Source organism: Rattus rattus, chromosome X (assembly GCF_011064425.1).
Source record: "Rattus rattus isolate New Zealand chromosome X, Rrattus_CSIRO_v1, whole genome shotgun sequence".
NCBI lineage: Eukaryota > Metazoa > Chordata > Mammalia > Rodentia > Muridae > Rattus > Rattus rattus.
In genome coordinates this window covers 113468126-113492701 of record NC_046172.1, presented here as the reverse complement: position 1 = coordinate 113492701, position 24576 = coordinate 113468126, and the positions used below count along the sequence as shown (strand labels likewise).

General features: G+C 39.2%; 1 non-coding gene and 3 pseudogenes across 1 annotated transcript; 1 reads left to right on the top strand and 3 right to left on the bottom strand.

The window, feature by feature from the left end:
- Window positions 1-5114: 5114 nt before the first annotated feature.
- LOC116888865 lies at window positions 5115-6183 on the bottom strand (annotated as a pseudogene).
- Window positions 6184-9264: 3081 nt separating this feature from the next.
- LOC116889539 lies at window positions 9265-9385 on the bottom strand. The gene has a single exon (XR_004386474.1). It is a non-coding gene; the product is annotated as a small nucleolar RNA SNORA26 (small nucleolar RNA).
- Window positions 9386-10001: 616 nt separating this feature from the next.
- LOC116888157 lies at window positions 10002-20939 on the top strand (annotated as a pseudogene).
- Window positions 20940-22989: 2050 nt separating this feature from the next.
- Window positions 22990-23840, bottom strand: LOC116888958 (annotated as a pseudogene).
- Window positions 23841-24576: the final 736 nt, after the last annotated feature.

Below are 24576 nucleotides of genomic sequence, written 5' to 3'. Positions count from 1 at the left end.
TAAAGCTACCTTTATGTCCAACACTGTGTTCCTCTTAAAGTATTCCAGGTGGAGCTGGCTGCTGGCAAAAGACTTGTATGATAAAACCTTCAAATCTTTGAAAAAAGAAATTGAAGAAGATATTAGAAGATAGAAACCCTTGGCCATGGATTGTTAGGATTAATATAGTAAAAGTGCTGATCCTACCAAAAAGACTCTACAGATTCAATGCAATCCTCATCAAAGTTGTAACAATTCTTCACAGATCATGAAAGAACAATTTTTGTCCTCTTATGGAAACACAAAAAGCCCATGTAGTAGTTTGAATATGCTTGGCCCAAGGTAAGTGGCACTATTAGGAGGTGTGGCCTTGTGGGAGTAGGTACAGCTTTGTTGGAAGAAGTCCATCACAGTGGTGTAGGATGTGAGTCTTATGCTCAAGCTCTGCCCAAGGCAGAAGAGAGAACCCCCTCCTGGCTGCCTGTAGAAGACTGAGTCTCTTCAGGTTGCCTTTGGATCAAGATGCAGAGCTCTCAGGTCCTCCAGCACCATGTCTGTCTAGATGCTGCCATGCCTTCCACTATGATGATAATTGACTAAACCTCTAAAACTATGTCAGCCCCAAGTACATTTTGTCCTTTATAAGAGTTGCCTTGGTCATGGCGTCCCTTCACAGCAATGGAAATCCTAAGACAGCCCAGGATAGCTAAAGTTCTCAATAGAAGAAATTCAAATGGCTGAGAAACACTTAAAGAAATGTTCAACATCTTTTAGCCATCAGGGAAATGCAAATCCCTCTTTGAGAGTCCACCATACATGTGTCAGAATAACAGGTGTAAAACAAGTGACAGCTCATGAGAGTGAGGATGTAGAACAAAGAGAACCCTTCTCCATTAGTCATGAAAATGCAAACTTATACAGATATATGGAAATCAATGTCATTTCCTCAGAAAGATGAAAATCTATATAATACTTCAAGATTCAGCTATACCAGTCTTTGACATATACCTAAAGGACACTCATCCTACTAAAAGGGCACTTGCTCAACCATGTTCATTGCTGTTCTATTCGTAATAGCCAGAAATAGGAAACAACCTAGATGTCCCTCAACAGAAGAATGGATGATGAAAATGTGGTACATTTACACTATGGAACATTATTCAGATGTATAAAGATAAAAGTCCTCATGAATTCTGCAGTCAAGTGGATGGAATAAAAGAAAAATCTTGAATGAGGTAACCCAGACCCAGAAAGTTAAATATAGTATATATTCACTTACATGTGGATATTAGACATTAAATAAATGATAACCAAACTGTAGATTCAAAGAGGTTAGGTATAGAGAAAGGGACTGGGGGAATACCTGGATTTCTATGGGAGGGGGAATAGTATTAATTTTATGGGTGAATTGGAGGCTTATTGGGACAAGAACAGGGGGATCATTGGGGAGGGGAGGGAAGATGGGGTTGTGGAAGAGAATGTGTGGAGACAGCTAGACTTGAGGAACATCTGAGTGGTGTTATAGAAACTTATTCCAGTAGAAAGCTCTTAAAATATATGAAGGTGAATCTAATCAAGTTTTCTAATCCTGGGATATATGGAGTCTCAACTGGTCATCTCTTGTCAACAAAGTTTCCATTACTGGGACAGGGTTACATACAATTGAATTGTTGGCCAAAGGAGTCCTGTGAAACTAGAGTGCTCTCCACAAACTGAGAGCAAGGTCCTATTGCTGAAGACCACACTCACACAGTTCATTGAACATGAAGAGGTTGGGATGGTACCTACGTAGAACCTTCACCCCATGTGTTGTATTAGTTATTTCACCTCAATCAGGGATTTCTTCCCCACCTTTGGTCATTCAATTCCCAGATAAAAACTACAAAACTTCTATTTATAATAATACTCATGCACTACAGCAAGGCAGATATCTACCCTCTAAGCTACTAGAATCTACCTCCCCATCAATAACCCTGAGTTATAAGTTGCAATGTAGAGGTTAGGGGGATGTTGGCCCAGAAACTGGGAAGGGGAATAATAATCGAAATGTAAATAAGAAATACTCAAGTTAATAAAGATAAAAAAATAAGTTGCCATGTTCCATCTAGACAGCTCTTCACTCCAATTGACCAATCCTAATGGCTGTGTTTTCATGACTCACCCACCCTATAGCATCTTCTCTTCTCCCCTCTTCTCTTCTCTCTTCCTCATGATCTCTCCTCAGATCCCAAGCTGGGGAACTGAAACTCCACCTACCTCTCTTATGCCTAGTTCTAGGTTGTTGGCATTTTTAGTCAATCAATAGTTTTAGATTAAGGAGCAAGGTCATAGGATTACTTTATTGTTGTACGTGCAGATTTTTTATCTCTGAGGTAACCAGGGCAAGTATTTAGCATTACAATACATAGCATCGGACCAAACCTCAACACCCATGTGCTAATGTCTTTAATATGGGAAGATACTGTGATACCAAAAGAGAAACATAAATACCAATCCAGCCACAAAGTCATTGGTCTATATTCTGTTCTGCCTACAAAATATGCTAGGGCAATGGTGTCACAAAACATGTGGGACTAAACAATATCTTATTTGACATAATGCCAACTCCATGAGATAGAACCCATATCTGGCACTGTTTGGGTGACCAAGAAACAGAGACGAGATAGCCCAGGGACCTGGGGTATTACCAAATACTTTTGATCTTTTAAAGAAAAGTAGCAATAAAATGACTCCTAATGATATTCTGCTATACTTCTAGATCAGTGCCTTTGTCAACCATCATGAAAGAAGCCTCCCTCTCCACCAAATGGAAACAAGTACAGAAACCCACAGCCGGACATTATGCAAAGAGAGAGACCTTGGGACACCTATCTCTAAATGGGATGTCTACATCAAATCCTTCCCCTCTGAATTCAGGGAACCCTGCAGAGGAGGAAGAAGGAATGCAGGCTATGGAGAACACCAGGAGAACAAGGCTTTCTAAATCAACTGAGCAAAGGTCATTTGAATTCACAAACTTAAGTAGCAAGACACAGGGCCCACATGAGTCTAATCCAGGTCCTCTGTGTGTATATTATAGCTTTCAGTTTATAGGACTCCTGAGTGTGTTAATGAGTGGATCTCTGATTCTTGTGCCTTCTCCTGGGGCTCTTTTCCTTCAGTTGATTTGCTTTCTCCAACTCAGTGTGATGGCTTTTGTTTTATCTTATTTATATTTTATTTTGGAAAAACAAAAAAAAAGCACAAGAAACACACACAAAATTAGAAAATATAATATAAAATCAAAAGATCATTGAAACAAAAAAAGGCCCAAATAAAGCTATCTAAGACAAAAAGTCTACAAACTACCATTGTCTTCATTTGCTTTTGACAATTTACTGCTGGGAATGGGGCCTACCCTTAAGTATGGTTCATATACCCGTGAGAGTCCTTTGGAGAAAACGTAAGTTTCCCTTTGCAAGTGGGTTTCAATTGCAGATAGTTTCTTGGAGGTAGTTACCTGTGTCTACTTCCCCCTCCCAGCACTGGACCCTACTTAGCTTTGACTTGTAGAGACCCTGCACGTGCTGTCACAGACTCTGTTTTTTCATGTGTGCATCAGTCCAATTGTGTCTAGAAGACACTGTTACAATCTCTCTACCTCCTCTTCTATGGACCTCCCTGAGCCCTGGAGGGGCAGGACTTGATAAATGCATTCCACTAAAAACTGAGTACTGCAAAATCTCTCACTCTTTGCATGTTGTCCAGTTGTGGGCCTCTGTATTCGTTCCCATCTACTGTAGGAGGAAGCTTCTCTGACGATGTCTGAGTTAGGCACTGATCTTTAAGTGTGGAAAAATGCCCTTAGGAGACTTTTTTGGCTATATTCCCATAGCATAACAAGGATATATTTTTTTCCTAGTCCCATGGTCTATCTAGTTTCAGGTTCTCGGCCACCATAGCAGCATCCGGCACAGGTTCTGTCTCACGGAGTGGACCTCAAATCCTATAAGAGATTGGTTGGTTCTTCACCCAACACTTGTGCTCCTATTTCACAAGCATATCATTTGGCAGGTCACCTGTAGATCGCAGGGTTTGTAGGTAGGCTGGTGTTTTCTTTTCTCTACTGGTAACACACAGAGTACCTTCCAATACCATGAACACTAGTGAGGAGTGGTAAAGCTCTAGTGTGGCGCCAGCTCAACTTCTCTAAGTATAATTAGATATGTAAGTGTTGTCTTCAGCAATAGGGTCTTATCAAGATCAGTTTGTAGAGAGCAATCAATAGCTTTGGCAATAGCCTGAGAAGTCTGGGGGTTCAACTAGACGTAACCCGTTCCTGGCACTGGAGGTTTCACTTGGTGGTGAAAGTTGTCTATTTGTGGCATTGTCCCCCGATTTAAGTGGCTTCATTTAGACTTTTTTTCACGTATGTGTGCTTTAGGATGCTTTTATAATTGTAGGTTTCCGTATGAACCTTCAAATGTCCTTTATTGTTAGCTGTCCCTCCCCATATTCTTTCTCTTAACTCTCTTGTCCATACCTTTCTGTCAGTTGATGTCTACATGCAGGTGAGGGTTGGCTCAAGTTAAGGAGGGGCCTGTAATTGCAAAGTAAAAAAGTAAGGCGAGGACCAAGTTTTTGTAAGGTGGGAGAGAAGAGGAGAAAGGGAGAACCAAGATGGAGGCAGAGAAGGTTGACCCAGATCCATGTGGCGTTAAATGGCCACAAGTACTTATGAATATTTCTTAAGGGATTGATTTTTTTTAAGTTAAAAAAAATCCTTATTTTTTTATTCCTGGTACTACTACCACAATTTACAGGGCAATATACCTGATATAATGAAAAGAAAAAGAAAAAGACAGAGCTACAACAGATAGAAGACCCGGGAATGTAATCTAGTTAACATTCATTGCATTCATCAATGGCTGCACTCTTTGCAAACTGTGGCTGTGAGCGTCCTGAACAAGAGGGGCTTCCTGTTTAAGCTGCAGTGACTTCTCTGACTGTGGATCCTCGTTCCTTCTGTGGCAGATTTCTACAGTTCCTCTAATGCATGTGGGACAACTGTCTGTCTCAAGGTAACCTGCAGCTTTCCTGACGACTCCTCGCTCTCTCTCCTGCTGAGAACTGTAGTCGTTTGTTTCTGTTTTGTTTTAAAACCTTCTGCTACCATAGCCACCATTTCCACCTCCAGATCCATAGCCACCTCCATAGGGACTGCCTGAGCTTCTTCCTCCAAAACTGCCCCCTTCATGGGTCCATAATTAGATTGTTGCTGTCCACTATAATTTCCAAAGTCATTATAGTTCCCACCACCACCATAGTTACCTCCACCAAAATTTCCTCCTTCATTGTAACCATCATATCCTCCTCCACCACCACCATATCCACCGCCTTGGTTTCCATATCCTGGTCCACCACCTCCATATCCTCCTCTACTACTGTAACAGAACCACCACCATAGTTGCCACCATCACCTCCAAATCCATTATATCCACCATCACCACCTCCATAACTGCCTCTGCTGCCACCACCTCCACCATCATAGCCTCCTCTTCCACCAAAGTTTCCTCCATGACCAGAGTTTCCTCTGCCACCTTCAAAATTTCCTCCACGTCCCATAAAGTTGCCAGATCCACCTCCATGACCACTCTGTGATCCAGCAGACTGCATCCCTTGTTTAGAAAGGACCTTTTTCATTTCACAATTATGCCCATTAATAGTGTGGTATTTCTGAACAACAATTTTATCAACTGTGTCAAGATCATCAAAAGTTACAAAAGCAAATCCTCTCTTTTCCCCACTCTGCCTGTATTCCATAACGTCTATAGTTTCAATCTTGCCATACTTTTCAAAGTAGTCTTTCAGATTGTATTCCTCCCTATCCTCTCTAACACCACCAACAAAAATTTTCTTCACCGTTAAATGGGTCCCAGGCTTTACAGAATTCTCTCTAGAAACAGCTCTTTGGTTCCACCACACGTCCATCAACCTTGTGTGGCCGAGCACACATTGCAGCATCCACCTCTTCAACACAAGAGTAGGTCACAAAACCAAAGCCTCAAGAATATTTTGTTTGAGGATCTCTCATTACCACACAGTCTGTAAGTGTGCCCATTTCTCAGAATGTTCTCTTAAGCTATCATCTGTGGTTTCAAAGCTCAGATAACCAATAAACAGCTTCCTCAGGTGCTCTGATTCCTTTGGATCGTGGTCCTCCATTTTGAAACTAGACTGGCCTCTTCCAACTCGAGGTCAATATGAAGGGATGGGTTTTTATAGGTCAATTTATCTTATTTAGGTGGGTAGTTTATATTATTACCAATTGGCTCTGAGTTTATCCTGTGGACAATTTGTGGAATGTAATTTTACTGAGATAAATGTCTTAGAGTAATCTGATTGTTAAATTACAAACATTTGGAGTTTTGATTTTAACCGGTTGTTGGGAGTTGATACTTTAACCATTAGGGGGCGGATACTGGGAATATATACAGAGCAGAGTCTGTGGCAGAGCTGCGATAGGGCAGCCGCACCGCTGGGACCAGAGCAAATCACAGAGCTTCAGTGGACCAGCCGCTGCTACGACCTCTACAGTCCTGATTTTGCCGGATTGTAGGGAGTGTGAACAGAGTTCACAGCAGAGAGCCCGTCAGTAGAGGGCGGCCATGGCATGCGGCTAGCAACAGGGGTGTTAAGACCGCTGGGACAGCGAAGAGCTGTGGGTAGCGTGGCATGGTGTCCTAGAACTGGCCGCTTCTGAGATGAATGTACTCACTAATGCCATATGACTCGACGACGCTGGCAAGCGAGGGTTTGAGGGTAGTTTTACTATTTACCAAAACACCTTTCCCCATTTAATTGACCTGTTGTAGCCTCACACACATGCAGTCTTTCTATAACTATATATTCTACTTTTTCCTTCTTTGCTAGGAATCCTCTCCTCTCCCACGTCTCTCACTAGATATCTAACTTCTGGTTATAAGGATTGCAGCACAACTATTGAAGGCTTTATTTTTTTTTTTTTTTTTTCTGTTTTTTTTTATTTTTTTTTTATTTCGTAATTTCAGTATTTATATTTAAAATTTATTATCATTTTAACTAAATCCCCAACCCCTATTGAAGGCTTTAAAAGCCAACATCCATGTATAATTTTTAAAATACAGTGTTTGTCTTTTTGGGTCTGGGTTACCTCACTCAAGATGAGCTTTTCTTTTCTTTTCTTCTTTTTTTTTTTTTTTTTGTTTTGTTTTGTTTTTTATCTTTATTAACTTGAGTATTTCTTATTTACATTTCAATTGTTATTCCCCTTCTCTGGTTTCCGGGCCAACATCCCCCTAACCTCTACCCCTCCCTTCTCTATCGGTGTTCCCCTCCCATCTTCCCCCATTACCGCCCTCCCACAACAATCACGTTCACTGGGGTTCAGTCTTGGCAGGACCCAGGGCTTCCCCTTCCCCTGGTGCTCTTACTAGGATATTCATTGCTACCTATGAGGTCAGAGTCCAGGGTCAGTCCATGTATAGTCTTTAGGTAGTGGCTTAGTCCCTGGAAGCTCTGGTTGCTTGGCATTGTTGTTCATATGGGGTCTCGAGCCCCTTCAAGCTCTTCCAGTTCTTTCTCTGATTCCTTCAACGGGGGGGTCCCATTCTCAGTTCAGTGGTTTGCTGCTGGCATTACCCTATGTATTTGCTGTATTCTGGCTGTGTCTCTCAGGAGAGATCTACATCCGTTCCTGTCAGCCTGCACTTCTTTGCTAAGATAAGCTTTTCTAACTCCATCCATTTACCTGCAAATTTCATTCAGTTCAGTGTTTTTAGACAGCTACATAAGAGTCCATTGTATAAACGTATCACGTTCTCCTTATCCTTCCATCGGTTGGTGGACATCTAGGCTGCTTTCAATTTCTGGCTATTAATAGATCAGCAATGAACATAGATGAACAAGTGTCTTTGTATTGAGATATAAAGCCCTCTGGACATATGTCCAAGAGAGATAGAATTGGATATTAAGGCAGATTTCCCAGCTTTCTGAAGAATTGCAACCTAATTTCCACAGTGGGTGTACACCCACCAGTAATGAACAAGTGTTCCCCTTTCCATGTAGTGTATGCTAACCAGAATGAGCTGTCATTTGTTTTATCGATCTTGGCCAAGTTTTTTTTTTTTTTAATTGGATATTTTATTTACATTTCAAAAGTTATTCCTTTTCCCAGTTTCCTGGACATAAGCCCCTCATCCTCATCCCCTCCCCTTCTTCTATAAGGCTATTCCTCTTCCTATTCAACACTCTTTCTGTCACCGCTGAAATTCCCCTACACTGTGTATCCAACCTTGGCAGGACCAAGGTCTTCTCCTCTTGTTGGTGCCCAACAAGGCTATCTTCTGCTACATATTCGGCTGAAGTCATGGGTCAGTCCATGTGTAGACTTTGGGTAGTGGTTTAGTCCCTTGGAGCTCTGGTTGGTTGGTATTGTTCTTATAGGGTTGCAAGCCTCTTCAGCTCCTTCAATCATTTCTCTAATTCCTTCAACAGGGACCCAGCAATGGTTTGCTGCTGGCATTCTTAGCCAAGTTTTTAAAGCTTTTTATTTGTGTTTCCAAAATAAATAGAGAGCCAAAAGAAATAGTCAAATGATGAAATATTTAAAAATTTCCCCCATATGTACTAAATTCAAGAGGTAGGGGCATAAAAGTATGAGAACCGTTGCCTAGCATGTGTAAGGCCTCAGGTTTGACACTCAGCAGTGCCAACCAGATTAAAGGCAGTCAACTTGAAAAAAAAGAACATGATTCATATCTATAATTCCAACACCTGAAAAGCTGAGGCAAGTTCAGTACAAAAGTTTCATACTAGACTGAACTAAAGAGTGACTTCTAGGCCAGGCTGGGCTTCAGAGTGAAAACATGACTCTAAGAAAGTAAATCCAAACCTTAAATTCATTCTGAGAATCGTTCTTTTCTCATTTTAAAGAAATAATTATTTTTTGTACAGCTGGGTTTTGGCTGATGGACTAAGGAACGAAATTCAGGTCCTCTGGAAGAACAGCACATTCTTGTAACCACCAAGCCACCTGTACAGTCTTGCCAGAATAGATTTCTAAAAGTCAGATTAAAATTAAAAGAGAAGCCAAAGAATCAAGCACTATATCATTTACCAGACAAGGCAAGTAATGAAAAAGTAATTGCCTTTGTTTATAGCACTGTTGTGAGCATTGTGGTTCATATATTGCAATGTTAGAGGCAGAGTGGGTTAAAAAAAATCCTGTGCAACACTATAGGAAATTTTCACACACTTTTTTTTTTCATCTGTGACTCCAGACAGAATCCAAAGAGGAGGTGCAGTTTTCCTCTCTGGGTTTTATGGAGACTTCCTTTACCCTTCTGTGTTAGCCTCTTAAAGTACCATGACAACCTTAAAAGGGCACATGAAAGGGCAATCACACACTTTTATATGACTTTATTTATAAACATTAAAAGTTAGAAAGACACCAAATGTGCACATGGGAATGAAGAAATATTATAGTTATTTGTGTAATACGAAGTGCTTTTTAACAAAAAGTTTGAACACCGATCTATATTTTTAAAAAGCATGAGTCAGCTAAAATGATGATGATGATGATGATGATGATGATGATGGCCCCAGTCAAGCACTTATATGCTCTTCGTACTGTAAATCAGTACCGCCTTGCCCAGAGTGTATAGATTTGAATATGACATTATGGGATTTTAACAGTGAAGGAAATAACTCCCAGAAAGGAAGAATCATCACATTTGAAATTAGTTTTAGAAATTGTCAAAATTATTAAAAATGTGCAAAGATTGGTCAAGATTTAAAGGAAAAGATTTTAATATAGAAAATGTATTCTGTTAGGTACCACATTTTTATAGGAAATATTGGTTATGTTTTGGCTAAACTCATTAAATTGCCAAGTGCCTGAAGCAAAGATGTGAACAATTATCAGACCAAATTAAACAAGTCACATTTCACCTGACAAAATCTGCAAGGGACACAAAGTATTGGCATTTTAGCTCCTAATCTTGATGAACATCTTAGAAGAGAAAAGTATTTCTCAGACTACTGATCCTGTATATAACCACATACTGCAAGAATGTGGAGCATGTGGAGAAGTTCGTTATGACACGAAAATTCAAAGTTGCTTTCCTGGTAAGGGAGCTCTAATTACTGATGAAATTTTAAATCACCCACTAAAAACAGTTAACTCAGGAGATCCACATATTAATCTTGTCAGTGAACTGAAATGTACAGGAATCGTTGAGAAGGCACATGAATATGCTGTTAAAATGAACCCTGGTTAAATAAAAAAAAAAAGAGTTCAATCAAGAGTCAACTGAAGACGAACTTCCAAATTAAATGAATTCCTCACCGTGAGAAATGACCAATCAGTATCCACCCAGATATTGCAGCAAACATTTGGAAATCATTCCTGTAAAAAACGGTCCCTTGAAGCACTCCAATGGAACATATATCTACAGCAGGACAAAGCATAGAATCTCTGAAAAGAACATCCATAAATAGAAATTATTATTTCACAGATTTGTTCACAGGAATATAGAAAGAGACACATCAAATCACACTGGACAAGGCTGGACAACAGCTAAGTAGGCGAAGAACTGGGGAAAGGAAAGAACATCTAGTGAGACCTGGCTACCCTTCTGTGACATGGCTCTTGAGGGAGGTCTATGCAATGCATTTGTAAAAAAATAAGGTCAATTTTTCCAGGACCAGTGGAATTGAATAGTCTTGATTCATGCAGTATAACCTTGTGCCTTCCTGGAGAGTATTTCATTAGCTCGATGTCTAAGTATAACTGTACCAAGATAGTTTACATATGCCAGTCATACTGACCTGACATTTCTAAAGGAGTAAGAATGCAGGGAAATAGTCTGGACAGCTTGAGTCGATTTGAACCTCTTTACAATTCTAACATCTTTTTGATGAATTCATAGTGTCGTGACTATAGAGATGCAAATGGGTCAGTTAGATCAACTAACCTAGCCTGAAATATGCATTTAAACTAACAAATGTAAGGTTCCACAATAGTTTTGATTTTTTTTTTTTTCTCTAAAGCATTCAACAGATTTCAGGCTCCTGGGATTTCACTCATTTCAATTTCATGACAGAAGACTTTTCAAAGATAGACTTACAACTACTTGACACCTTGTTCTCATTTAATACCAATGCCCTTTGGTAGAGAGGAGCCTCTTGCATTGGAAGTGCACTTTTTATTAGAATCGAAACCTATGGCTTAAAAACTAAGCTACTTCAAGAAAAATGTATTCAAAACCAAAAAAAAAAAAAAAAAAAAACAAAAAAAAAACCTAAGCAGCTGTAAGGACACCAGCTTCCCTGAAGCCTAAGACAGGAACATGTTTTATTTACCATTATTTTCCAAACCCACTGGACTAAGTCTCCAAGCTGATGAGTACATTGATAGGTATATTTTGCAGTCCCAAATACAGGAACTTTTATGGGCTTAAACATGAATGAAATTTCCTTTGTCCTTAGATAATTGAACAAGATGAAAATCGTTTCCAACTCTGAAATGTCCAGTTCTCTCTGGGTTCTCAAATTTACATTCACATTTAATGCATAGCCTTCGTTTTAGGTACATAACTTCTTGGGTATAGAAATGGATGACTAAACTGTAACATGATCCCAAGTCAAACTTTAACTTTAGAGGGCTTCCATACCAATCCATATTCTTGGTTACCTGCTCTCTTCACTTGAATGCTTTATCTGTATTTTAACCATCTCTTGATTGCACAGACAAAGTTAGATAAGAATATTTGATCCAAAACAATTTTCTGGCCTGTCTTTTTGTTTTTTTACTTCATCTCAAATTCTCAACAGTGTATATAATTGTATAGAGACATTTAATAATATTCTCATATGTGCATATGATGTACTTTATTCACCGTTATTTCTCGTATCCTTTTACCTTACCTCCTTTCTTTCCTCTTCCACCTTCCTGGTGGTCCCTACCTCCAGGTGAAACACTTCCTTTTCCCCCTTAGCATGAACTATTTAATTTTGTCAAGCTGCCTTCTTTCACTCCTCGCTATTGTCTCCAACTCCGTCCATTTTATACTTAAGTTTAGTGTTCTTTTTCCAGCAGAATCCAACTCCATTGTGTATTTCTTTGATATTCCTTTTTTCTTTTCTTCCTTGGGGCTTTTTTGTTTTGTTTCATTTGCACATCCTCATTGTATATAGCACTGGGTTCCATAGGGCTTAGTCATTGAAGGATATCATATATTTTAACATGTTTTACCCCCATAATTTCTACCCTCTGCACTCTCCCTATTCCTGTTTATTCCTTCAGTCCTCTAGACATATTCCTAAATTCCTCTAAATTTCATTTCCCATGAATTTTATGTAACTACAAAATGTCGCAGGGTCCACAAATGAGAGGAAACATGAAAAACTGTGTCATTTTGAATCTGACTCAATTCTCTTAATACAATAACCTCTAGTTGCATCTATTTTTTCGTGCTAATTAAATTTGGTCTTATTTGTGACTGACAATGAAGGAACAATGGAGTGAAGAGAAAGCATTTATACTTGGAAAAAATTCTAGCTATAGAACTGGCAAAGAACTAATATCTAGACTATAGAAAGTACTCAAAATAAACTATTAGAAATTAATAAACAAATCAATAATGACTAATACAACGAACATGAGTCTCAAAAAGTGTTAAACATAGCCAAAAAGTTATAGAACATTTTCAGTGTCACTACCCATCAGAAAAGCGCAAGTTAACACTACAACCAGATTCTATCTTGGTCCAGCCAGAACAGTGGTCATTAAAGAAAACAATAACGGGGTTGAGGATTTAGCTCAGCGGTAGAGCGCTTGCCTGGTGAGCGCAAGGCCCTGGGTTCGGTCCCCAGCTCTGAAAAAAAGAAAACAATAACACCAAACTAAGAAACAATAGCAACATATCCCTGGCTTTCATAATGGGAGGTAAAAAGCTATCTGAGAGAAAGGAAATAGATACAGGCATCTCAGCTGTGACTAATGATTTTTTTGGCAACCAGGACAGTAATGCCCATCCATCCTCAGCATAAGAGAGCTGTTTGTAGAAAGAACAGGAGTTGAGTTAGAACATAGACAATTCTTGAGCCTGAATCTACCAGCAGGACTTCATTTGCTGTTTGGAGGCACAGAAATTTCCCAGCATACAAGACACATGCAGATTAAATCCTCACTTGGTGAGAAAAAATCCAAAGCCATAAACTGATAGTTTCAGAAGTCTGTTTTTTCATTTTGTTTAAGACAATATTCCTTTATGGTAGCATTTATTTGTAAAAAGTTACAAAGAAATGTTGAAATATAAGATTGATAACTCAAAATATTGTAAAAATTTTATGGTGTCATCAAAGACAAAAGAAATAGGAAAAGTAAATTATTTAATCATAGCTCTCTTCTCCTTGGCCTGTCTTCAACATTATAAAATAGAAACTGGCATTCAACTAAGGAGGCTAGGGACCTCAAATAGTATACTAGAAGTATCTGTTGGTAAATGTGTTCAAAGAATTAGCAGTAGAGTGACAAGGAGTGACTGTTCAGAAACCTTGAGAATTTTGGTCATTATCATCATTTTAAAAAATCCAATCCCTTGGAGAGAGAAGAAAGCAATCCCAAGGGGGGACGGAGGAGAGACCTGAGAAGGAAAAAGAGAATGAGGAGTGGGGAACATGATCTGGTATTGAGTGGGTAAAGGACTGAAGCCCTGAGGGCAAGCAGAAAGAATGGAAACAGGCGACCTCAGGAGGTAGGAGGTTGTGGGCAGGGGGGGTTGGGGGACCGTCCAGAATGTACCAGAGACCTGGTAGGTGAAGACTGTCAGGACTCACAGGGAGGGACCTTAGATGAAATGCCCTACAGTGGGGAGAGGGAACTTGTAGAGCCCACCTCCAGCAGAAATGGGGTTGCCATCCCACAGTCGAAAAAACTCTGACCCATAATTGTTGCTGTTTGAAAGAACCGCAGGGATGTAAATGGAGAGAAGCCTGAGAAAAGAAGGTCCAGCAACAGGCCCAACGTGGGGTCCAGCTCAAGGGGAGGCCCCAAGGCCTGACAGCATTACTGAGGCTATGGGGCATTCACAAAAAGGAGCTATCATGACTGCCCTCCAAAAGACCCAACAAGCAGCTGAAAGAGTCAGATGCAGATGTGCACCCACCAATGAACAGAAGCTGCTGACCCGTGTGGTTGAATTAGGGAAGCTGGAGGAAGTTGAGGAGGAGGGCGGCCCTGTGGAGGACCAGCAGTCTCAATTAACCTGGACCCTGAGATCTCTCAGACACTGGATCACCAACCAGGCAGCATACACCAGGCTAATATGATACCCCCAACACATATACAGCAGAGGACTGCAGGTCTGGGTTCAGTCAGAGAAGATGCACCTAACCCTCTTCTTGAGTTTCTCAGTTTCTTACTGGAGGCCCCCAGGGAGTTTAGAGGTTTGATGGGGTGGGACATCCTTGTGGGAGTCAGGGGGCAGGGAGGAAGTACAAGATGTAGAACAGTTGAAGGGGTGGAAGATGAGAGGAATAAAACCTGAGTGTAAAAATAAATTAAAAAATGTAAAGATATTATCCAAAATTATTCTCTATTCTTTACCAATCTATTTTATTGTTCAATCCTCATTAAATTCCTCTAAAATATGACTAGTACTTTATGCATGGTATAAAAATTATAATTTATAAAATGAAATTTATATGATAAAGCTCTCAATAAATTTTATATCATTGTGAAAATGTAAAACAAAAAATAAGAGTTTTATGCTACGGTACTAAGTTTTGTCACACAGCAATAGCACAGACCACATAATTAGAAATATTTAATAATCTTTGCTATTATTTGTAGGCTTCTAAAGTTTGTGACACAGATATACACAAGATAGTATTTGTTTTGGGTTTCTATGGGGGCTGGAGAAATTCCTCAGTTGGTAAGATGGTTGCTTTTCTCAAGGATCTGAACTCATCCCCCAAAACTCATATTTTAGAAATGCCAGACAGAGAGGTACACACTAAGAATATCAGTGCTGAGAGATGGGGTTAGGGGATGGTCCTGAAGACCATTAGCAAGCTAATTTAGTCTACATAGCAAGTTGAAGGCTGGCGTGTTTCAAAAAGGGAAATAAAGGTGGACAGTTCCTGAGGAAGAAGCACATCTGAAGTCACCTGGATAGCACATGTAGGTATACATATTTCCATGTGAACCTGAACATACATGAACATCTACATACATAACATCTACATGTCAATAAACACAATCCTATATATTTCTTATAATTTAGATGTTCAGTGTGTGTGTTTGTGTGTACTTGTTATTCAATTAAACTTCCTTTGTATTGATTACCTAAGAATTTCATCTATATTCTAAGTATTAACTTCTTGCATTTAGGTATCCACTACTAATCTACTGTACTGCCTATAGATTAATTCATAGAAGAAATATTTTCCTTTATATTATTTAACATATACACTTTTATTTTATGTTTTATGTTATTTAAAACTTATTTAAGATGCATTTCCTCTTCAATGTTCGATATATAGTCCAAGGTCAGAATTCCGATATTTCTTACTGCGTACACTGAACTATACTTTCCGATGTTTATACCATGTATCACATATTTCTTATAATATACATATGTATGCACACAGACAACAAATTACTACGTTTTCTATAACTGTGGTTTATGTAGATTCAAATGGGGAAATTTGTCATTCTTTAAAATATAAATGCTATGTGATTATCAATGCATGGCATTTATGGATTATTGGCTACAGATATAGGCATTTCATGAATTATCATTATAAATCTGCTAATTTACCCGAGTATTTACTGAAACGAATAGTTTGGATTTGATTTCCTTCATGAAATTTTTAGGTATTGCTGTTAAATGAGTTTCTGCATTATTTACAGTTCTTTAATTATATTTTAGTCCACAATGCAATGTTTGGTTTAGATTAATGGTATATAATAATAGCAAGGCACAGGGTCAATTGTCACTGACAAAACATTACATACTTTCATATACAGAGAAACCTAAAATCAATACTAAAATATTATGAAAATTGATGCCTTAATTCAGAAAATCTGTTGTGTATAAAATTAAACTGTATAACAAGGTCAAATTTGCATAGACAATGAACTTGCAGAGAAAGAAATCTACAAATAAGTTAGGATTTCCTAGGAAGACCACTTCCTGGATTAAGCATCCCGTTATCTGTATAACCTGGGACTACACTGAACCAGTGCAAGCAAAGGCACAGAGCTCCAACTCTGCTCAGCTCAGGAGCTCACCTGGTGAACTTGCCTTCTTACCTTGCTTGTTAACCAGCCACATGTGTGTCTGCTCAGGAAGATTGGCAACATAGATAATTAAAGAAATGTTACAGAATGTTTTGTTTTATTTATTTTAATTTTTATGTAACATTTGATTTGTGCTTTTCCAGACATAAGAAATTAAATCTACAAAACTTGTGAATTCTTTCATACGTGGAATCATGATCTTTCTTAGCTTCAATCAAGATGAATGAGAGGAGGGCACTACACCATGGGAGGACTTTGATAGAACAAGAACAGATCTGGTTATTTCTTTTACATATGACACTAAAGAACTATGGGTTTTTAAATTGCTTTACAGTTTCATACATCCATATCAAGAAAAATCTGCCTTCTTTAATCTATACAATTAAAGCAATATAAGAAAATGTAAGAAACAAATGAAAACTGGACTCAGAGAAAAACTTGGGGATTAGGACTAACCTAGGAGGAAGCCAATGTTTAGCCCCTTGATGTTCCCTCACTCACTTCCCTTACACGCTGCTGGAGTTACTTCTCCTCCCCTCTCCTCCGCCATTCCCATTTATCTGGTCTCTACTTTCTCCTCCTGAGACTTGTGTTTTAGTGTAGCCAGTGATCTAGCTGCTGTAGATTACCGAATCTGAGAGACAGGTACTCAGTTAATCACAGTCCTTATACTTGTGGCTTTCTCAGAGGGGTACAACTTAATTTCTTCCTTAATTCTAAAATGCTCAACAGCATGGCATTGTCAACACAATCCCAAAAATGTAGGAAATGGTTGGAGCATCTGGCGAAAAAAAATTCTCCAAAGCACTAATATTGGCATTAGACTTTTCATAAAGAAAAGAATTAAGATTATTAAAGGAGGAGAAGACTATTGAAGCAAACACTACTTAGAAAATACCAAAGACAGAGGGAATCAACGTACAGTATAAAGTTGCAGTCCCTTAATGCCTTACTTACTAGAGCATCCATATGTCAAAAAACTGAGTTACTGTGAAGGAATTACTAACTGGGAGGAGGGCACTTTATACCATGGGAGGAATTTGGTATAACAAAAAGTGAATGGGTTATTTCTTTTACACTTGACACTAAAGAGCTATGGGTTTTTTAATTGCCTTACAGTTTCATATATTTATATAATAAATTTTAGTCATTTTTACCACCTCATTCTCCTATCTTATTCTCCCCCTTCTTCTACTGGGATCGTTGTCAACAAGTCCTCATGCTTTTTGTGTGGCCCACAGAGTTTAATTGGAGTTTCTTGCTCAAGTGAGAATGGAAGGTATTTTACTTGAGGAAGGAGGACTTATCAGTAGCTACAACCGGGAAAAAATATAACCCTTTCCCCAATGCCCCTCAGTGAGGTGCTGTTGACCCTATCTGTCATCATGATAATTTTAATATACGAGTAAGTGATTTGGGCAATTCGATTGTATAAAAAGAGTGGAAAGAGACATGGAAGAATATCTAAAGACCAGAAAAGTGTCAATGTACCAATTATTTTGATCTTTGACAGATTTTTTTTTCTGTTTTGGGGTTTTTTTGTTTATTTTTTGTTTTTTGTTTTTAGTTAGCATCCTCTCATGTATAAAATATACAGAAAATTATATTTTCTTTTGAATTTTTAAGACAGGATTTCACTGTCTAGCCCTGACTGCCCTGAAACTCACTCTGTAAACTCAGCTGACCTTTAACTCACAGAAACCCACCTCCTCCTCCTGAGTGATGGGATTAAAAGCAGGTGCTGCCACGACCATGTCCTGGAACAATGGATTTTTTAATGTTTTATTTTAGTGGTCATGGATATTGGCCTCTAGATCAAAGTGCTAGGATAACAGACATTCGTAGTGACCTTTTCCCCTCAATTTAAACTAGATTGGGTAAGTTAACTAGTTAACATGAAATGACTAGTATGCTTTTTCTGAGTCATTACTAAGATACCATAAATAATTTGGATGATTTCATCAGTGATTAATGACAGGTTTGGGGAACTAACCAGGAAATTAGGATTCATCACATTGATAGTTTACATGGAGACCAGAGCTACTAAGGTTTGTTTGTTTTGTTCAAACAGCTTAGCCATTCTAAAACATATTTTTAAATGTTTAAATGTGTTCTCTTCAACTTCTTTTCCAGGATCTTTTGGCAATAATGCACTTACACAATTCATTCATTCAGCAAATATTCACTGAACAGATCTTTCAGGTTGGACACCAGTCTACGTGTCGTGTGTATAGTTATAAATAGGGCAAGAAGTTCTTCAAAACTTTTGGGGGGAAAGTGCCTTCAAATGACTTACATTTGCTAAATTGGGAGAGGGGACCATCAGTAGAGAAATCCACATAGGAAGAAGTACTTTTCCATCTTATCTAGGGTAGAGGCCAGGCCCTTCACAATCACTTACAAGGCACTTAAGGATCTGGTTGCCACTTTCCCTCTCCATGGTTTCTCTAAGCACCTCTCTGATGATTCCACTCAGTTGCTCCACTCTCTCCACAGTGACCTCAAAGAGGCCTAGCACTCTCCTTTATCAGGACCTAGCACTTACACAATGCTCTCAGATCACTGTAGAGCTCACTCTTCAATTCTGTCATATCGTAACTCAAGTATTTTCTAAATGAAAGCCTTCCCCAAGTAGTACCTTTAAAATGAAGAGGTCAAATATTCCTTATTATCCACCTTTTGGTATAATTTTGTCTCTAGTATGTATAACACCTGATATACTGTGTATCGTTTTAATTTATCTATTTCTCTTTGCTAGAATGTTAGCTCTATGAAGAAGACAACCATATAGAAGATTTGAAAGAGTATCATCCCAGAAACAGGGCACGGTAACTAAAGAGTTTACATTAAAAATATATTAACAACTGAAGAGCTGGAATGGACCCTCAAAGCTACCCACAGTTTAATCTCCCGTTTTACAGATGATCAAAGAGTTTTAAAGTTTGAGTAGCTGTACAAGGACGGATACAGCCAGCTACAGAGCTTCTCTTAGCATTCTGGCCCATGTGTCTACATGGGATTAGCATAAAAACAGAAATGTTGATCAATGGAATCAAATTGAAAACCCAGATTCTCCTTCACTGAAGAATGGATACAGAAAATGTGGTTGATTTACACAATGGAACACTATTCAGCTATTAAGAATGAGGACATCAGTCAGTCTGCAGCAAGTGAGCGAGCTAGAGGCTGTTGGACGGCTGGAGAGGAGCACTGCCTAAATCAAAGGAACTAGTTTCTTCAGGCTCTTCAGGCAGTGATTCTGACGAGAAGTTGGAAAAAAGTTAACGAGGAAAAATCAAGTTGTTCCAGAGAAACCGTGAAGAAGCAAAAGCCTTGTGAGACTTCTAGAGCTCCGGCATCCTCCAAGCAGAGTAGCCACAGCAGAGATGATAACACGTTCCAGATTGGAAAGCTGAGATATGTCAGTGTTGAGGACTTTAAAGGAAAACTTCTAATTGATATTAGAGAATATTGGATGGACTCAGAAGGTGAAATGACACCAGGGAGAAAGGTGTTTCTTTTTTTTTAATTTATGCATTTTATTGAATTTAGGAATTAAATTTAATGTACAATTAGTCATCATTCAATTAGTCATCATTCCTATTTCCCATCAGGCTTTAAATGATTAATTTTTATCTCTTTGTCTATTAATTGTATGTGCACTTGTGTTGGGACACATGTGCCTTAGAACGTACATAATGGCTGAACACAACTTTTGGGAGTTGTCTGTCCCCCTTTATCATTTATGTCCCGGCATTGACATGAGGTTACCTGGCTTGGCGGCTAATGCCTTTGCTTGCTGAGCTGTCCATCTTGCATGTCCACTTTCCTAGGCGTATTCCCTTTTACATCTGTCTACTGTTCCTTCTTTGGGCAGATTTAAGATTTGAAGGTATAGTATTAGTTACCATGGATTACCTCATATATGAGAAGAAAAAATGCTGAGGTTCTCAGCACAATAATATTGTTTACAGTCTTAGTGATTCCTTGTTCTGTGAATTCTTTTTTTTTTCTTTATTAACTTGAGTATTTCTTATTTACATTTCGATTGTTATTCCCTTTCCCTGTTTCTAGCCAACATCCCCTAACCCCTCCTCCCTTCTATATGGTGTTCCCCCCCCATCCTCCCCATTACCGCCTCCCTCAATTAAAACAGACACAGAAGGAACACCCATTCAGAGCCTGCCCCACATGTGGCCCATACATATACAGCCATCCAATTAGACAAGATGGATGAAGCAAAGAAGTGCAGGCCGACAGGAGCCGGATGTAGATCTCTCCCGAGAGACACAGCCAGAATACAGCAAACACAGACGCGAATGCCAGCAGCAAACCACTGATTTGAGAATAGGACCCCTTGAAGGAATCAGAGAAAGAACTGAAGAGCTTGAAGGCTCGAGACCCCATATGTACAACAATGCCAAGCAACCAGAGCTTCCAGGACTAAGCCACTACCTAAAGACTATACATGGACTGACCCTGGACTCTGACCTCATAGGTAGCAATGAATATCCTAGTAAGAGCACCAGTGGAAGGGGAAGCCCTGGGTCCTGCTAAGACTGAAGGTGTTTCTTTAAACATGGAACAGTGGAGCCAGCTGAAGGACATAGACGATGGAGTAAGAAAGCTGTAAAATGTGATCTGTATGAAACCTGTACTGGTGTAGCTGTTTTAATCTGCCTTTTCACATTGGCTTTTGTTTTCTAAATGGTGTTTTCCATGCTGCTGTATATTTGGATTGCAGAACAATTTGTAAGGCACATACTTTTTTTAATGTGCATCATTTGGAATAACAAAACCACAGGATAGGGAAAACTATTTTCAACAATAAAAGAACTTCTAGGGGAATCGCTATCCCTGACTGTAATTGGAGGGCATTTGGGAGATAATGTGTTAATATAGTGCAGTGGAAATTTCCTGGAATCAATGAAGGTGACCATAATGAGGACTCCGAGTAGTAGAGGAAAAGGAGTCTCAACTGGCCAGCTTTTATAGGCAGGCAAATCTTCCACTGGTGGATCTAGGTTGTATTCCATTGAGTTGTTGGCCAAGGGGTCCCGATCAACCCAAGTTGATGCTAAGACTAAGTATTACTCTTCTCAAACTGACAATGGAGCCCCACTGCTGCGGACAACATCCACACAATTCATTGAACATGAAGAAGTCGAGCTGGTGCCTATATGGAGACTTCACCCCTATGTTCTAGTCACTGATTCAAGAAGGTACTTCTAGCAAAAGAGAAATATAAGCACCAATCCACACACAAAACCTTTGACCTATACTCTGTATCAGCCAGGGTTCTCTAGAGTCACAGAACTTATGGAATGTCTCTATATATTAAGGGAAATCATTTGAACGACTCAAGAGTCTGCAGTCCAATTAACCCAACAAAGAGCAGCTGTGAATGGGACGTACAAGAACCTAGTAGTTGCTCAGTCCCACAAGGCTGGTTATTTCAGCTGGTCCTCTATAAAGCTGAATCCTGCAGCTCCCAACAGTGAGCCTTCCTTCTTCCATCATTCTTAGGTAGGCCTCCAGCAGAAGGTATGGCCCAGATTAAAAGTATGAACCACCATACCTAGATTTGGAACTTACTCTGTCCCAGGCTGGCCTTGAACTCAGAAATCTACTTGCTTCAGTCTCCTGGGATTACCTCACCTGGACCTAAGCTTTTCAAGGCCATTGCCTTAAGATCTGGATCAAAAGACTGTGTCATCCCATATCAAGATCTGGGTCAGAAGTCTGTGTCTTCCAGCCTCAAGATCTGATTCACAGGTGTGCCCTCCATATCTGGATTGTAGTTCATTCCAGATGTAGTCAAGTTGCCAACAAGGAATAGGCATCACACTGTCCCACCTACAAAATATACTAGAACAATTGTGGCACAGAACTTGTGGGAGTAGCCAACCCATGATTTCACTTAAGGCTTACTCCACAAGAAGGAGGCCATACCTGACACTGCTTGGGTAACCAGAAACCAGACACTAGATATCCCAAAGACCAAACAGGACTGACCTAAAAAAGTAAATAAAATGATCTCTAATGATATTCTGCTATACTCATAGATACATAGATTGGTCCCTTATCCAGTCATCATCAGAGAACGTAACTCTGGCAGCAGATGGGAACAGATGCAGAGACCACATCTACATACTATGCAGAAAGACTCTAAATTGGAGGTCTCAGTCAAATTGTTCCCCTTAGAGCTCAAGGAGGAGGCAGAAAGATTGGAGAAGCCATAGGAAATGGAGGACACCAGGAGAACAAGGCCTTCTGAATCAACTGATCAATGTGCATTTGAGCTTACAGAGGCTGAAGCAGGAAGCATAGGGCCTACATGGATCTATACCAGGTTCTTCGTATTTTTTTTTACTTTATTAAAATCTTGAGTTTATTTCACATGTGTATTTTTGTCTCCCTACCATTTCCACATCTGATCACCATTATTACTATGTCCTATAATAACATTCCATACATAGTTAAAACCAAGTAAAGGGTAGAGTTCCATCCTTGAAGACTGAACACGCATTTTAGACAACACATTCTTGGCAACTGAACCTATGCAACATTTATTCAACCCAGTAAGGAAAATTCTCACTTTGCAATATAAAAAGGACATCCAGATATCAACTATTACAGAAATGAAGTAAGACAAAATATTTCAAACTGTTTAAACCATTTTCTTAAAGAGACTTCTTCCACTGCCAGAGGTCTTGAATAGCCTCCTCGTCAGTCATCTGGGAAAACTTCACATAATTAATGAACTTGGCTTCTACTTTGGGAAGAGAATCACATTTTCTATACTTGCTTGCATTTTTGCCTTAATATCTTCTACAGAACTAGGTCCTTTTGGTGTTTTGGGAGTTTTTTCCTGCTTTTTTAAAGGACTCTTGACACTTTGATCTTGGTTTTGATGGTTTTAAGTCTTTTTCATTTTGGTTTGATTTTTGTGCATTTTTGGCTGGAATATCTCATACAAATTTCTTCACTGGAACCTTTTCTTCAGTTTCCTCTTTATCAAAATCATCATCTTCTTTATCACCTTCTTCATCTTCATCATGAAGTTTTACTTTTTTGTGTGGCACTTTGTTACCACCTCCAGGAGCAGATCTCTTTCCCGACATGCCTAACAGTTTTATATCTTCTTCTTCATCATCTTCTGACTCTGCATCTTCCTCTACAGCTACTAGGTGCTGTCCACTAATATGCACAGGCCCTGAACCACACTTCAACCTCAAGACCACAGGTGGTGTCATTTCGAAGTCCCCAAGGGAAACTGTTGGTTGTCAGACATTTCCAAAGTTGCCAGTGTTACTTTAATTGGGCTGCCTTCATGGTTCATTGCTTCTGCCTCTACGATATGTAACTCATCTTTTGCCCCTGCTCCTAACCTGAGCATTTTTAATGATAATTGGTGCTCATTTTCATCATTATCCACTTTAAAGTGATAGTCTTTGTCAGGCTTTGGTTCACAACTGGAAAGGTAGTTCTGAGGCCTAAGAAGTTTCATGTCCATGTCCATTGAGTCTTCCATGAGGTGGACGCACATACTTTGGCGTGGGAGAAGCCAGACGGAAAACAACTGCCTGCTGTCTTTGTGTATCTTTTATAGCTACCAGCTTAATATTTTTATGGAACTCCTGACCATGAGAACAAGTATGTCTCGGACTCCTTTGCCTGCTCTTGGAACTCTTTTCCTCCTGTTGGGTTGCTGTATTCAACTTTGGTATGAACAATTTTGCTTCATCTTACTAAACCTTATTTTGTCCTGTTTGGTTGTTATCTCTCAGAATCCTATACTTTTCTAAGGAGAGACAGAAAGGGAACGGATCCAGAGGGGATTAAAGATGGCAAGGAACTGGTGGAGTGGAGGGAAGGGAAGACGCTATATTCAGGATGTCGTTTATGAGAAAGGATTTTATTTTCAATTAAAAATGAAGAACAAGACAAGAACGCAAACCAAAGCAACACATGCACAAATTTCTGACCTTATTATATTCAGAAGATACATAAGGGCAAAGGCTTTTTTTTTTTGTTCCCTATCACCAGCACCTAACACAGCAACTAATACATAACACTCAACAAATAGTTGTTGAACATGTTGTGGTTCAGGAATCACCACTAAAACCAAACACTGATCTCAGTTAAACAAGAATATTTTATTGAATGTATTCCATAATACTGAACATCCATGACCAAAAAAAAAAAGACTGCAGTACTAGTCTGCTCTCAGATAAGCTTTGTATAGGAAGAACTAGGTTCAAAAGTTT